We start from the raw sequence: 12,023 nt of genomic DNA on the forward strand, positions 1-12,023 counted from the left end.
ATTAAAAGTCTTCCTTAATTTTATAAGGGTTCCATGACCTCTCCGAGCTCAAATTAGTTTACTTAATGGCTTAAAATGACGTAAAAAAATTTTCGAGGTGTAATACTAACCCCTAGCCCAAGACACGGGTGTAACAAGTAAAGTGACCATCCATTGAAAATTTGAAATAACCCACCATGACTATTTCAGTGTGTATTAAAAGGAGGTTCTGTTGTAGTAGGAAAACGCAAGTAAAGAGATACAAGTATGAAGACAGATCTCATGTTTCTTGGTTTCTTTTTTCTTCATTTTTAGAACCTCAGCAGAGAGGTCTACTTACATTGTTCATTTGGACAAGTCTTTTATGCCTAAAATATTTGCTAGTCACCACAAATGGCATTTTTCCATTATTGACACCATCAAGATTGAAGCTCCCACTACACAAAATGGCCACCATCCAGTTCCAAACTTCTTTATTCTTATGACAATGTGCTTCATGGCTTCAGAGCTGTTTTGTCTAAAGATGAACTTGAAATTCTCAAGAAGTCACAAGGCTTTCTTTCGGCTTATAAAGACAGACCTGTTAAAGCTCACACAACTCGTACTTCCGAGTTTCTTAAGCTCAATCCTGCTTCTGGGCTATGGCCAGTTTCTGGTTTTGGTCAAGATGTTATCATTGGTGTACTTGACTCTGGTGTCTGGCCAGAATCTGCCAGTTTCAGAGACGATGGATTACCTAAAATTCCCAAATGGTGGAAGGGAATTTTCAAGAAACAACAATAACAACAACATACCCAGTGGAATCCCAGACAATGTGGGTGCCCTGGGGAGGATAAAGTGTCTGTGACGATCTTACCCCTATCTCGGAAGATAGGGAGGCTGAAGGGAATTTTCAAGCCAGGAACAAATTTCAATTCCTCAATGTGCAACAGGAAACTCATTGGGGCTAATTATTTCAATAAGGGGATTTTGGCTGATGATCCTAGTGTTTATATTAAAATGAATTCTGCAAGGGATACTAAAGGTCATGGCACACATGTTGCCTCTGTTGCTGCTGGTAATTTTGCTTAAGGAGTTTCATATTTTGGATATGCTCCTGGAACGGCAAGAGGTATGGCGCTAGGATAGCTGTGTATAAGTTTAGCTTTGAAGAAGGGACCTTTGATTCAGATTTAATTGCTGCCATGGACCAAGCTGTGCAGATGGTGTTGACATACTGACCATTTCTTATGGGTGGGCTGAGATTCCATTGTATCAAGATTCTGTTGCAATTGCTTCTTTTGGTGCCATGATGAATGGTATCTTAGTCTCTGCGTCAGCAGGAAATTATGGTCCTGAAATGGGAACTTTAACCAATGGAGTCCCCCGGATCTTTACTGTGGCATCAGGCAGTACTGACCGATCATTTTCTGGGATTTTTAACTCTTGGGAATGGCTTAAAGATTACTGGATTTAGCTTGTTTCTAGTGAGAACCACCATCAAGGATTTTGCTTTTGGTTCACAATAAAACCTTATCTCTGTGTGAGTCGGAAGACGAATTACCCCAAGTCCCTAATGCTGCACGTAGCATCATGATTTGTTCTAGCACTGCACAAATATGATGATGAGGATGTATTGACTAACGATTATTTTGGAGGCGCAATCTATGAATATGATGATGAGGATGTATTGACTAACAATTATTTTCCGAACCCTGGAGTTGTAATTAGCAGCAAGGATTTGAAAAATGTGATAGATTATACCGACAAAAGTGTTAAACCAAAAGCCAGCATCAGTTTCCAGGAAACACATATTGATGTAAAGCCTGCTCCTGTTGTTTCTGCATTTTCCTCGAGAAGTCCCTCTCTAAGCTATCTGCGAGTTACAAAGCCAGATATTATGGCACCAGGAGAGTTAATTCTAGCAGCGTGGCCATCGATCGTTTCAGCTGCAATTATTGATGTGAATACATTTTTTGATAGTGATTACAGTCTTGAATCGGGCACTTCCATGGTTGCCCCTGACATTGCCGGAATTGCTGCAATGCTAAAAGGAGCACATCCTGGTTGGAGTCCTTCAGCTATTCGATCTGCCATGATGACCACTGCCAACCCATTGAATAATACTGGAAAACCTATCAAAACCGCGTATGGCGACAGCAATGATATATCATTAGCCATGGGAGCCGGACTCGTTGATCCAAACCGTGCAGTTGATCCAGGCCTGCTATACGATGCCACTTCACAAGACTATGTGAACCTTATCTGCTCCATGAATTTAACAGATGCGCAATTCAAAACAATTGCTAGACATCAGCTAAGCACAACTGCTCAAATTCATCCGATGATATCAATTACCCATCATTAATTGCTCTCTTTAGCCCAGATGGGAACTACACTTGGTTGGAGCAGAAATTCAGGAGAACAGTCACAAATGTTGGAGCTGGTGCAGCTAAATATAAAAGCAATAGTGATAGCACCAAAAAACTCAATAATTTCTATCTCTCTGCAGACCTTGGTGTTTGAGAAGAAAAACCAGAAGCAGGACTACACTCTGACCATACATTACAAAGGCATTGCAGACGACCAAGCACAATCTGGTTCAATTACTTGGGTGCAAGAGAAAGGCCATCACACAGTAAGAAGTCCTATAGCAGTTGCCCCAGAGATGTATGTTGCAGTTGACAAAACTGTTGCATTTGTATGTTTGTAACTCTCTATGAGAGTTCTGTTAAAGTAGCTGGAAGCATTCTGGCAAAGCCCATGTATGTTTGAATTAATTGTTGAATTACATTTTATCAATAAAGCATGACTCTGTCGCTACATAGAACTAAAGTCATTAGATGTTTTTGCAGATATCACTATGAAGTAGTATATCCACATATTGACTTCCCGGCAGAATCTATGGCTGCATAAAAAAAAAATGCAGAGCTAGTACAACTGAATACTATTAGGCTTGTTGTAAAGACCTAGGATATGAAACAAAGGATTATCTCAGACCATTACTGAAGAACTAATGGTAATTTTACAATTCGTCCAAACAATACAGTATGTTGACATAATGACGTGTTTATTTGAGGGTTGAAGGGTTGAAGTTCTGAGCTAAATGCATATAACTATTCTATTAGAACTCTAACCCTTCCCTCACTCTTTTCCCTATTTCGATTTAAAGAAGAGTTGTATAATTTCTGAACTAAAACTAGCACAAACCAGAGGGAATACATTTTGGAAATCAGGCATATGCATGTGTGTCAACCTGATCAGAATTGAGTTGAAGTAATTGGGAACATGGCAGCATATCTTTGAGTTTATGAAGTTAACAAGCAATTATATTTCATGAGTTGATAAGTACGACTATGGAGAAGAAGTGTCTCTTCCATTTATACCAATAGAGATTAAAAGGAGATCTTCACTAGTCGCCAAGAATGGCAATAGGGGTCATTAATCGGTTGCAACATTCATACAGCAGGCATACCATGACTAAATGTCACAAAATAATTCTATAGCTAGAGCATGTTTTGCAGAGACTACATGCATAATTTTGCCTAGACAATAACCATTTGTTGCATTAAAAAGCTTGTATTGATTAAAAGTTACCTGATGAGAAAACAGTATCGTGAAATAGTTATCCTTTCAGTACATATCCAATGAGCTCAAAGAATACGCTTGCACACATCACCTACATAGCGAAATCTATCATAACATAATTGGCGAAAGACTCAGAAGCAGCACAAAAGACCTCAACGTTATTAACACTTGTCAGAGTCAAAACTCCAAAATCTCCCTATCTATGGGTAAGAAAAAGCAACAATTTCTGCACAAAAGAAAGATTTGTCAAGTCTCACTTCTTAAATAAAAATTTAATTGAGATAAAATGTGTACATCAGGAATATATATCAACAGAGTGTGTAGTATGCAAACCACCAATCCACCCTGTCAAATTTTAAGAATATTTTGGTCTTAAATTTTGATATTAGCTAGGGCAAATTAAACAGATCGTGCTTTGTTGCAGGAATGATAAATATGTTAAGCAATTGTTACAATGAAATCAAAATAAGGGAGGTGAGTTTGCTTCCTTTCCCTGGCAGGAATATACAAGTCTGCTCTTGCCCTTAATAGGAATCCAAGAGCAGTGGTTGGCCTAAAGCAGATAGTGGAATTCCCCTTCTTCCTTCTCACCTTGGTAGCACCCTCCTTATCTAAATAGGTTTTCCTCCAAATCGAGCTCGCCCACCGACAGAGTTGAAAAATAGTAAAAAAAAATTCTCCCGGTCCGGTACATTGGAATGTAATCCGTGCACATAATATGTTAAACCACAAGGGAGGGAAGATTTGCACAAATAGTCCATTTTAGGCCACTACTTATGTTTTATCGCCATTTTAAGAAGTTTTCCAGAACTAGTCTTAAGTGCTACACAACCAGAAGATAGAAAAATAAAAGAAAATACAAGTTCATCTTTTTGATGGATAAACCTATGTTCAAATTTTATTTCACCTTTTTGATGCATAGTTGTACAGTTTTGGTTCTTGATGTTTGGAATACACAAGATTCAAATGGTTAAGCCGGTAACAGAGAATAATCCAAAACTTCCTATATAGCTCACAAATTTTCAGTTTAGAGCTTTCAAGCTCGTCCGGAATCTTCTCGATTTAGCAAATCTCAATACAAAGAAAATTAATTTCAACTTAGATTCTTGTTCGCATATTTACTAGCTTCATAATGTAGATAAAGAAGAAGAAAACCCTGTAGCAGAACAAGAAGAAGGAGGACGAGGAGGAGAAAGGGGGAGGTTATATTTGCAAAGATTTTTAAAATGGGAATTAAATATAAAAAGTTGCTTAAATGCTAACAAACTTTCTATATCGGACACTCAGGGATCAGGGTACTTCCCATGCATTTTTTTCCAGGGGATGTGAGTGTTATCAAGCCTGGAGGAAGGTCTGTGAATCTTATTTTTTTGAAATTGGCGTTTGTTCAAATTTTCTGAAAAGAATTTGTAAATGTTGTTTTTAAAAGTTGTGATTCGAAGGTGATTTTCAAGAAATATTTCAAAATTTTCTTCTTCTTCTTCTTCCTACAATAATTAACAACTTAAAAAATACTACATAACTATTCAATCCAGTATATACATGTTAGAAAAAAAAAAAAAGAAAAAAAAAAGAAGCTTTTGACCCCTTCATTGGTCCCCCACAATAATTTTGGAATTACCTTTGAGATCAAGAGCACCTTAAACATGCTGGAAAGCAGCTATAATAGAAATGACATATTAATGCTACTATACAGAATGTTTATACTTCAACAAGCATAAAGAAATATTGATTGCTTTTCACATTTCTAGTTTGCGTGGTCCCAATAATTGATGTAGTGTGTGTACAGTAAGCAGTCCACTTTAATTGACACTAGCAGAAACTTTGTAGTTACTGTTCTCATTCAAAGAAACCAACAAGTCTTAGAAAATGAAAGCTTACCAAATAGTCAAATTGCACTATCTACTTCACAAATCCTGGTTCTTAACTTGTAGCATATTAAAAGGAGGTTCGGTTGTAGTATGAAAACACAAGTGCAGAGAAAAAACTATGATAGGAGTACCTTTTCTTCTGTTTTCTTGGTTTCTTGTTGTCCTTCTTTGTTTTTAGGAACCTCAGCACAGAGGTCTACTTACATTGTCCACTTGGATAAATCTCTCATGCCTAAAATCTTTATTAGTCATCACAACTGGCATTCCTCCATTATTGATACCATCAAGATTGAAGTTCCCACTACACAAAATGGCCACCACCCAGTTCCAAAGCTTCTTTATTCTTATGACAATGTGCTTCATGGCTTCAGTGCAGTTTTGTCCAAAGATGAATTTGAAGCTCTCAAGAAGTCATCAGGCTTTCTTTCGGCTTATAAAGACAGAACTGTTGAAGCTCACACAACTCATACCTCTGAGTTTCTTCAGCTCAATCATGCTTCTGGACTATGGCCGGCTTCTAGTTTTGGTCAAGATGTTATCATTGGTGTAGTTGACACTGGTGTCTGGCCAGAATCTGCCAGTTTCAGAGATGATGGACTATCTGACATTCCCAAAAAAGTGGAAAGGAATTTGCAAGCCAGGAACAGATTTCAATTCTTCATTGTGCAACAGGAAACTCATTGGGGCTAATTACTTCAATAAGGGGCTTCTTGCTGATGATCCTAGTGTGGATATTTCCATGAATTCTGCAAGGGATACTAATGGTCATGGCACACATGTTGCCTCCATTGCTGCTGGTAATTTTGCTAAAGGAGCTTTATATTTTGGATATGCTACTGGAATAGCAAGAGGTATGGCGCCAAGAGCTAGGATAGCTGTGTATAAGTTCAGCTTTGAAGAAGGGACCTTTACTTCTGATTTAATTGCTGCTATGGACCAAGCTGTCGCAGATGGCGTTGATATACTGACCATATCTTATGGGTGGACTAACATTGCATTGTACCAAATTCTATAGCTTCTTTTGGTGCCATGATGAAGGGTATCTTAGTCTCTGCTTCAGCTGGAAATAGTGGCCCTGAAATGGGAACTTTGAATAACGGAGCCCCATGGATCTTTACTGTGGCATCATGCAATACTGACTGGTCATTTTCCGGAACATTAACTCTTGGGAATGGCTTAAAGATTACTGGATTTAGCTTGTTTCCAGTGAGAACCACCATCAAGGATTTCGCTTTGGTTCACAATGGAAGCTTATCTACTTGTGATTCATCTGACCTATTAGCCCAAGTCCCTAATGCTGCACGCAGCATCATGATTTGTTATAGCGCTGCACAAGAAGACTTATCAGTCTCTGATCAAATGGCAGCTATCTCAGAGTCAAAATTTGGAGGTGCAATCTATGTTTATGGAGATCCAGATGTATTGACATCCAATTTTTTTCCAAACCCCGGCCCGGAGTTGTAATTAGCAGCAACGAATGGGAAAAAGTGACAGACTATGCCGAAAAAAGTGTTAAACCAAAAGCCAGCATCAGTTTCCAGGAAACACATATTGATGTAAAGCCTGCTCCAGTTGTTTCTGCATTTTCTGCGAGAGGCCCCTCTCAAAGCTATCTGCGAGTTGCAAAGCCAGACATTATGGCACCAGGAGCGTTAATTCTAGCAGCGTGGCCATCAAACGTTTCAGCTGCAATTATTGGTGTCAATACATTTTTGGATAGTGATTATAGTCTTGAATCAGGCACTTCCATGGCTGCTCCTCACATTGCAGGAATTGCTGCAATGCTAAAAGGAGCACAACCTGATTGGAGTCCTTCAGTTATTTGATCTGCCATGATGACCACCGCCAACCCTTTGGATAATACTGAAAAACCTATCAAGACCACGGATTACCTCGTTACCAGGGATGCGACATCATTAGCCATGGGAGACGGACTCGTTGATCCAAACCATGCAGTTGATCCAGGCCTAATATATGATGCCACTCCACATGACTATGTGAACCTTCTTTGCTCCATGAAGTTAACAGAACCGCAATTCAAAACAATTGCTAGATCATCAGCTAAGCACAACTGCTCAAATCCATCCGATGATATCAATTATCCATCATTTATTGCCTTCTTTAGTCCAAATGGTAACTACACTTGGTTAGAGCACAAATTCAGGAGGACAGTCACAAATGTTGGAGCTGGTGCAGCTGAATATAAAGCAACAGTGAGAGCACCAAACAACTCGATAATTTCTATCTCTCCTCAGACCTTGGTGTTTGAGAAGAAAAATCAGAAGCAGGACTATACTCTGACCATACGTTACAAAGGCATTGCAGAAGACCAAGCACAATCTGGTTCAATTACTTGGGTGGAAGAGAACGGTCGTCACACCGTAAGAAGTCCTATCATAGTAGCTCCAGCGCTTGATGCCTGGACCTGAAATGTTGCAGCTGACAAAAATGTTGAGTTTGTGTAACTCTACAAGTGAGTTCTGTTAAAGTAGCTGCAAGCATTCTGGCAAAGCACATGTATGTTTGAAGTAATTGTTGAATAACATTTTTCTAAGTTATACTTTGTTGCAAAAAAAAATTGTTGCTACATAGAACTAAAGTCACTAGATGTTTTTTGCAGATATCACCATGAGGTAATATATCCGCTTGTTGATGTTGTTGTTGTTTTTTTTTTTTTTTTTTTTTTTGACAATAAACAGTTTTACTACATTAATGCATAAACGGTCTCAACGAGTTAAAAGATGAATCAGCATCGGTTACAATCCAACTAGGGAAAGCAGAAACCCAAATAACCTTAAGTAACAACGAAATAAAAAACTTGGCTAAATTGTGTGCTAGCATATTTCAAGATCTAGGAATATATGCAACATGCACATCTTCAAAGAAACTCATAAGCTTCCAGATATCTTCACAAGTAGTCTCTATCTCGCATGAAACTACACTTCTTTTCCATATCATATCCACCACAGTTTTTGCATCAGACAAGATTTGCACTTTTGACCATCCATTTTCCTTAGCGTTTTCCAGTGCTTCAGCGTTGATGGCCTTCCCAACAAATTGAATTGGGGTACCAACGACTTGAAGCAAATGACCACAAATTATCCATAGCCGTCACTCCAATGCTTGTCATCTTTTTCTCCCTTTGTAAGGTAGCATCTGCAAACATAACAATACCATCTTGTGCCACAATAATATTTTTATCATTGCATAATCAGGTACAATCGTAGGAGAAAAGGCAGTAAGCAAATTGTTTTCATATTCATGGAACAAAAGTGTCTTGTTTACGATATTACTGGGTTCACAAATATCCCTGTTAAAGCTCATTGAGTTTCTAGCCTTCCAAATTTGTCACATTATAGAAACACTTAATTTAGCAAGATCAATAGAATCGGCATATTGTTAGCATTAACAAAAATATCATTCCACCATCTAGCAAAATCCATTGTACTCTCAATATTCGGCCAATTAATAGGACATATTTTCCAGACCAATTGTGCTTAAGGGCATCTAAAAAGCATTTGATCAATTGTTTCACTTTCAATACCAACAAACCTACACACATCACAAAAATGTTTTAATCACTAGTTTCTGGGCACGCGCTTTGCGCGTGTGCCCCATGCCAATGAGTATTTAATTTTATAAAAATCATACGAATATTATTAAACGCTATGTTTGAGTTACGAAAATTCTGAATACTGATTCGATTCAGTTAGCTCAATAAAAGAAGAGATTTTGTCGTACAAAAGTCCTTAAATGTGTCTATTATAATTTTCAATCGTTACCTCGAATGCCTTACTGTAATTTTTTGTTTTGCCTCTAACTTCTAAAGTTATTACGATTCCGTCCTTAGTTTCTTTTAGGATTAATTTGTAGAATATAAGTAATATTAAAAAGTGAAATGATAAGATTGTAATGTTAATGTTTCTTTGGAGTCGTGCAATTCCTTATTATTGTTGCTTTTGGTGAGAAAGACTCTCGCCTTTGGTGTTATTTTAATTTTTCAATTTTTTGATTCAAGGCGTCCCATAATAGTACAGATAAACATATATTAAAAGCTTATCTCCAAACATGCAAGCTAAAAGCAGTGAATTAATGAATCCCAACTGCATAGGCAAACTCTAGCATTATGAACCAAGAATCATCATCATATATAATACTAAATCATAAGAGAAATTTCTTTTGAAGCAATATGCATAAGTACAAGCTAATCATATTCCTAAAGAATTACATAAAATGGACGGTTAGAACAAACGGTACTAGATACGAGAAAAAAACTATTTGAAAGATGAAGAGAATAGGTGGAAGCTGTATGAGAGAACACAATGATACAATTTAAAGACATGAAAGTTTATCAAAACAATATAAGAAAATACGTCATTTTTCAATACTGAAAAGAAAGCCAAGATAGATATTCTTTGCACCTTTTTTTCACCTGTTCACCATAAGATCCGTAACCAAGAAAGAAAAATATTTTGGAGCTTTCGACCCTCTGAATTTGGAACAATCTTTATGAACTGTGCAATATATATCTGGTGAAAAAAATGATAAATCAACAATATATTAAATAACTAAGCCTGAAAGCAGAGCAAACAAAAATCACAAAAGCTATGTAAATTCACGTAAAAAATTGGCACCTCAAACAAAATCCGAACTCTCGAATCCAACTCCATTGATCTTAGTTTAGCATATCCTAATCTAACAGTTGAATAATAAAGAAATAAGGAAATATCAATATTCTTATCTCAGTAGCCTAGCTAGTGTTCACGACCGACCTGCCACCATATAAACTGTGGAGCACCTTGGGCTATCAACTTTTATTAAATATTATATTACGTATTTTGCTCTTCCAAATTTCTTCTCATTAAATTGCATGAATGATCAATGTCTCTTCAATTCTTTGTACACTTTTTGAGCAGTATATGAATCATTAAAGGGTATAAAAGAATATAATAATAGCAAATGAAGAAATTCAATTGTCCATTATTAGTGATTATTGGGATTATATTTATTAGGCAATGACCTTATCACAAAATCTAGGAATCGTTATTGGCTATTGCTCTCCTAGAAACCCTTTCAGATCACTAACTCTTCACGTTATCCTTATTTTAATCGAAATGAATTGGATAGCAATTAAGAGTCATTATATAAATTAATAATGATTCATTGTATTATAATATATCATTTACGTGACATAAATTATACATTTACAATAAATATTGGAAAGCAAATAATAATGTTTAAACGAAGGGAAAATTAGTCGTTTAACTTTTAATGGGCAATTTAGTAATTCAAATTTACCCCTAAAATCTTCCCACTTTTAGTATAATATGATTTAGAAACAACATGATTAACAGATAGCACATTCAGAATACATTTTCGAATAAAATGTTTATATTTGTTTTTTATATTCATAGACCATAATAAATCCCAGAACTTTTTGGAAAAAAAATGATTACTTGATTGCGGTCTATCACTACTAACTTGTCAACATCTAACAATTTCTCTAGCTAAATGGTATCCCGATTTTACCTCATAATTTCCAGATTTAGTATGACATAGAAATAGGGATAGATACCCTTGCATGAATATCATCCATACAAAATCAATTCTGTAAATCTTGCAACTTTCAAGTGTGAGTATTGTGGTCTATAAGATCACTCACTTGTAAATCTGTATCCATTTGAGCATGTAATGACTACGCCTGAACCCACATGAGTTGGGAATCCAAGGATTCATCAAGACTTTAATAACATCACCAGTTCCAACCTCCATCTAATACCTTTATGTAAAAGATCTCTACCCCAAATAACTCTTCCATATTCATGAGCTAGCAGAAGAACACGTAGCTTTGAGAAAAGAGGTACATTGAAATTTTTTACTTTTGAGAATTTTAAAAAGTAAAGAATCTTCTTGAGTCAAAATTCGCCAAGCAAGTTTAGCCAACAAAGCTTGATTAAAAGATTTTAACTCTGTAAATCCTATTTCCTTTTTTGATTTCACTAGACAAAGGTTCTCCCATTTTTCAAAATGCATTAGGAATATCAGACATCTATAAGTTTGTCAACTTGAACAGAACCGAGTTAAAGTAACTGGAAACATGACAGCATATATATCTGAGTACATATAAAGTTACGAAGCAATTAAATTGCATGAGTTGATGACTATAGAGCAGAAGTATCTTCCATTTCTACTAATAGATTTTAAAGGGTAAACTATTAGTCATCAAGATCAGCAATATGGGTCATTAAACAGTAGAGGATGTTATGCTGAGATTGATGCATTAGTTTTGCCTTGACAACAACAATTATTAAGTAACCTGCAAGTCATCTTTTCGATTTGGGGATTTTTCAAAAGTAAGGTTTCATGTTTCTTGTTTTCTTTTTACTTCCAAATTGAAAGAAATAGTACACAGACACCAATAGAAAACTAGTATATACATGCATAGAAAAGGTGTGAGTATAGAGAGGGAGGGAGGATGAATGGATTGGCCTGCATACAATTACAAAAGCCTGCACCTCCCAAATATGATTGATTGACTGAAAAATCATTTGAATATGGGACCTTTTCCCAACCACAATATGGGAGGGTCATATTTTTTTATAGTAA

At 36.5% G+C, this 12,023-nt stretch overlaps 2 pseudogenes; both read left to right on the forward strand.

Moving 5' to 3' along the window:
* Positions 1 to 299: 299 nt before the first annotated feature.
* LOC132042969 (subtilisin-like protease SBT3) lies at positions 300 to 2,550 on the forward strand (annotated as a pseudogene).
* Positions 2,551 to 5,489: 2,939 nt separating this feature from the next.
* Positions 5,490 to 7,872, forward strand: LOC132042970 (subtilisin-like protease SBT3; annotated as a pseudogene).
* The last annotated feature ends 4,151 nt before the right edge of the window (positions 7,873 to 12,023 follow it).

This window comes from Lycium ferocissimum, unplaced genomic scaffold (genome assembly GCF_029784015.1).
Source record: "Lycium ferocissimum isolate CSIRO_LF1 unplaced genomic scaffold, AGI_CSIRO_Lferr_CH_V1 ctg19438, whole genome shotgun sequence".
NCBI classification, from domain to species: domain Eukaryota; kingdom Viridiplantae; phylum Streptophyta; class Magnoliopsida; order Solanales; family Solanaceae; genus Lycium; species Lycium ferocissimum.